Raw genomic sequence first — 5,322 nt, 5'->3', positions numbered from 1 at the left:
CAAAGCCAGAGAGATCTGCTCTTTCCTGGCTGCGCACCGCCGCCAGGCCTTTATTCCTTGTGCCACTGGGCATCTGAGCCAACATACTAAGCTTCAGGCGCACTTGGAAAACGTTTCTCATACCAACAGTTTCCCAGAAAAAACAGGCAAGACAAAACCTGATGTTCTCCAAAACAATCGAATGGCTCGACAGGGCCCTCCCTCTAAATGAAAACAGCCGTGCCTTTGGCCTTGGGGTACCTGATCCAGTGTTTAGCTTTTTGCTCTCAGGAGGCGTAAGATTAAATCAAAACGCTGAGGGAGAGGGATGGGCAGGGAGGGGGGAGGGAGATTATGTAATTTATAAATATGCTTGTGATGAATGTTGAAAAGCTTTAATAATATGTAATTGGAAAAATAAAATAAGAATCAATTTTAAAAGATTAAATCAAAACTTGTAGGATTAGGGCTTTTGGGGGGGGTGTTGTTTAACAGACAGTCTCAGAGTCGGCAAAACTTGAGTCCAAGTCCCTGCCCAGACACACTGATTGATTTTAGTGACTGAGTAAATCATTTAACGTCTTGGTCCTCTCGGCAATTCCCTCAGTCTATAAACTGCAGAGGTATGGATCTGCCTTAGTAGTTGCAGGTTGTCTCCCGCTTAGTTGGCAGCTCCTTGAGGGCTGGCACTATTGCTGGGGTTTTTTTTTTGTTTCCAAGTTATTTTGGCACAAGGCCTCAAACAGGGCCTTAATTTATGTTGTTGACCAGAATTTCCATATTAAGAATTTAATGCCGGGGCAGCTAGGTGGCGCAGTGGATAGAGCACCGGCCTTGCAGTCAGGAATACCTGAGTTCCAATCCAGCCTCAGACACTTAATTACCTAGCTGTGTGGCCTTGGGCAAGCCACTTAACCCCATTTGCCTTGCGAAAACCTAAAAAAAAGTAATTGTAACAAAATTACAAAGATTAAGTTCAACTCAAAAGAAGAAGACACTCCCAATCCACCCTGTTGTGGAGGTGAAAAGTCCACAGATGTTACACATTGCACATTTTTCAGACTTTTTAATGTGTTTTGTGAAGATTTTTTTCCCCTCTAAAAATACTGTCATATTTGTTGACTCTCTAGGAAGGGGAGAGGAAGGGATACTTGGATAATTACAATGAGAAACAAAAAAAGTATTTAAGAAGGAAGAAAAGGAGAGTCACACTGGTTTATTGTGCTGGCTGGGGTAAATATGCAAAGTCAGGGCCTTAGGATAACATCGAACAGGCTAAAATTAGCAACGTTCTTGATAAGAAATAGAGAATAGGCTATAAAAAATATATAGTTGTAGGTTGGTTTGAAAGGAAAACCAAACAGGTTCTATCCCCAAACCATGGATACTTCCACCATGAGAAGAAATGATCTTCTAAGGGCCCATATAATGCTAATAAAGAATCTCAGAGTCAAGGGGATCTTGACTCATCTATTTCAAGAACTGGAATTCCTCAGTGATATACCTAAAAAAGTGGTCAGTAGCCTTCATAGAAAGAAATCGGGGGGGGGGGAGGGGAATCTACTTCCTGAGATAGCCATTTTCATTTTTGGACAGTCTTGTTTCCTTATGTCAGTTTGGCTCTGCTACTTCCAACCCCTAGACTCCACTTCTACCTTCAGGGACAAGGAGAACAGTCTACTCCCTCATGCATATGACATCACTTCAAATAATACCAGTCCTTTGCTTTTCCAATACAATTTCAAAAAGCTATGCAATAGCAAGAAAGATGTTTAGTAAACATCTGAAACTATTTACATCATGGAAATTCCCATCTACTGGGGACAAGTAATCTAGTATACTTTGAATGCAAGAATAATGTTGTGTACTGTTACTAGGGAGAGAGAGAGAGAGAGAGAGGGAGAAAGAATTGATGCTGATGATTTTTGCTGGTCTGCTTCCTTTGGTTGACTTGATCTGGGAATTGGATAGGTACCTCTCCTGAAGAGATCTCTAAAGACTGAGAATACAGTCATCATTGGCAGTAGCATCCACTTAATTCTGGACAGGTTAGACACAAATGAGCTCAGGGATTTCGGATGGAAAGAATTATGAGCAAAAGTTATGTAACTATTTAAAAATGGTTTTGTAATTATAAAAAAAATTAGCACCTTGTCCCCTCTTGTCTCATGACCTTGAGATCCACAAAAGAACTAAAGTATCAAAAGAAGTAGTAATCGCAGATAGCTCAGAAGATGGGAGCTATTCTAATTCCTAGGTAGCAAAAAAAAAATATTTTTTAGCAAATTTTGTCCTTCTCCCAGTCTTTTCACTTTTTTTTGGTTTTAGCTTGACCTCATGGAGACTGCTAGGACTAAGACTAAAAACCAATATTGTCTACTATGCTATAATATTGATAGTTGTATCTTCTGTCCTCAGAGGTTTGTCTGCTTCTCATCAGCTAGCAAAATTTTCATGTTAATTCCCTCTATACTTCAACTTATTATTCCTTGGACACAACATGGTTTTTTCTCTCTTTGCCTATTGAATTCCTTTCATATCCTTAAGTCCATCTCAAAATCCATTTCTTCTAGGAAACCTTCTCTAAACCCTGCTCCCTAATTAACAATTTTTAAACTTGAGCACCTTACATAATACTGTTCAATGCCTTTATTGTACATTATAGTTGTGCCTTATCTCCCTGGGACCTCCAGTAGGACTGTATTTTATCCAAATATTGCATCTCAGTGCCTAGAGGAGTGTTCTTTAACTCTTCAGGATCAGGACCTTGAATTCTTTACTTAAAGGTTGTGGTATTTATATGATCTCAGTGTGAGTACTTCCTGCAGCCAGAAAAATCTTTATCATCAACTTTCTACTCATCATATTGTTCAACTCTTGTCCATATTCTTCCCCAAGTCCTCCATATAGAACCTAGTCACTATCCTAGAGGACTTCTAAATCTCTTGATAATATATGTGCACATATTCATCACTTGGGCTGTTCAATCTCCTTCCATGTTTCCCACTTTCTTTTATGTTCATATAAGTCATCATAGGTCATATGCTACAACCTGCTTAATCCTATTATGTATCTCTCCTTTGGATTACCCATAATTTTAGCTTTTTGGAGATTGTTATGTGCCATGCTCCACAGTCTATGAAATCTTATTTATTAATTTATGAAATAATAATAAATTCAAAAAGAATTAAATCTGTAATTACTAAATGAACTTTTAATTTTTAATTTTAAAAATAAAATTTTTAATGTCTTTAATCTAACAAAGTAATTTTAGATCTAGAAAATTTGCTAACAGCAAAACAAAACAAAATAATGGACTTCCATTTCTCCCAAAATTTAAACCTTACCCTAAAGTAAAAGTAAATTCTCATGTTTCAAATGCATGTTGCCATGCATTTAATATTTTTTAATAATTAAGTTAGTCAGTGGGGTATGAACATGTAGAAAGAATTTTAAAGGCTTGTACTCTCACTATGTATACTGATGTTCCAGAAATAGGTACCTAAAAATACCCTAGAACCTTGGCTATTCCATAATTATCTTGAACAGAATACTGGAGTTTTTCAAAGGAAAAATGCTACTGTGAGCTAAAGGTATTTATATGAGTTATTAATAATGATGATATCTCCTTAGTATCTGAACAAGCATGAATCAGCAAAAGGCATTAACACATAGATAATGTGTCCTAGCAACCTGAGTAACCTTTTCCTTTTGTTACTCTCACTCTATTTATCATATTCTTGAGAGCAAATAAAAATATACAGTAGGTCAAAGGGATTCTATATTTACTAAAATGTAATAATAAGCTATTCTGAGGTAAACTCTTAACAAGTATGTTTATTAAATTAAAGGGACTGTTTCCTCTTTATTATGCAATCTCAAAAGTTTCATGTTCTACTAAAAAAGAAAATGTTTCATCACTATCTTTTTTAAGCCAAGTATTTCCATTCTTAATTACCCATAATGATATAGTTTAGAGGATTCTTTTCTTCACAGGTATGATATACCATCCCTCATCCAATGAACTTCTTGTAATGAAGGAAAATGGCTTAGTAAAACCAATCAACTCAACAATTGCCAATAGAAGCAGTTTCTTCTGGGAGTCTTATGCCATTAAAATCATAGGTCCAATTCTTATATTATATCAAAGAAATTTTATATTGGGAAAAAATTTCCAAAATGCAATACCACTTTTTGCAGGCTCCTAGATTATTTAACTGAAAATCATTTAAGAGTTAGAAACAGTAACTTCACAAGACAGGGAAAATAAATGTATAAGGAATTTTTATTGGTGTAGGTAGGTAGGTTGGCATTTATGAGCAACCCAAAATTAGTTAATTTCAAGTTGCCTTCAGTTTAAAGGACCCCTTTCTCTATGTGGATGACTATGTAAAATGATAACCGAATTTGGATTACCTACTTTGAGGAAGAAGCAGCTGTTATACCTGTGGAGGAGAGAAATTTTCATGAATGTAAAACAGTAGGATGCAAATTTTTGTTGTGTGGAAGCAGAGGTAGAGCCTTCCCTTGGTAGAGTCCCTGGGGGTAATCACCAAGGTTCTTTGTTACTAATTATGGACAAATATTCATGAAGGGAGAATATGGAGAACAGGCATCTATTATTTAGAGCTGAAAGTCATCATTAGAGATGAAAGTGATTTCAAAGTCTATTTAATCTATTCCCTCATCTAGGTTGTCTTACTTGATAGTACATAGGAATGAGGCTACACAATTTTTGAAATGTATAAACATTCTCATCAATAGCGAAGTAAAGAAAGTGGGATCATTCCCTTCACCTTGCTTCATTTCCCATGTATCCAGCTTGCCTTTTTAAGACTCCTCACCCCATCCTACCCTAACTTCAAGGCTGTCATTGATATTCATTTTCATATTCAGCTGAATTTACTTGGATAAACATAGTGAAGGTGGGAGCAAAGGGCATGGTGTGATTTACACAAGACTTGGAACTCTCCTAGGAAATGTCTAGAGCTAAGGATCACCATTGTTTCATATAATAGAAATGTATTTTTGGTTCTGAATTTTCTATTCCTGCTGCTTATAAACAGATGCCTGTGTCATTGGCTTCTCTCTATCCTGATTATGTCACATTGAGATTATTCTTTATGACAGTACTTTACACAAAAATATCTTCCTGAATCCAAAACCTGACTCTATTATACTTTTTTTACATTTAATTACATTTAATTTTCCCTCAATTATATATAAGCAAAATTTTTAAACATTTATTTGAAAATATTTTTGAGTTCCAAATAATCTCCTTCATTCCCTCATTCCCTCTTTACACCCACCCTCCTTGAGAAGGAAAACAATGTGATATAGATT

Source organism: Macrotis lagotis, chromosome 3 (genome assembly GCF_037893015.1).
Source record: "Macrotis lagotis isolate mMagLag1 chromosome 3, bilby.v1.9.chrom.fasta, whole genome shotgun sequence".
NCBI lineage: Eukaryota > Metazoa > Chordata > Mammalia > Peramelemorphia > Peramelidae > Macrotis > Macrotis lagotis.
This window is presented reverse-complemented; position numbering follows the sequence as displayed.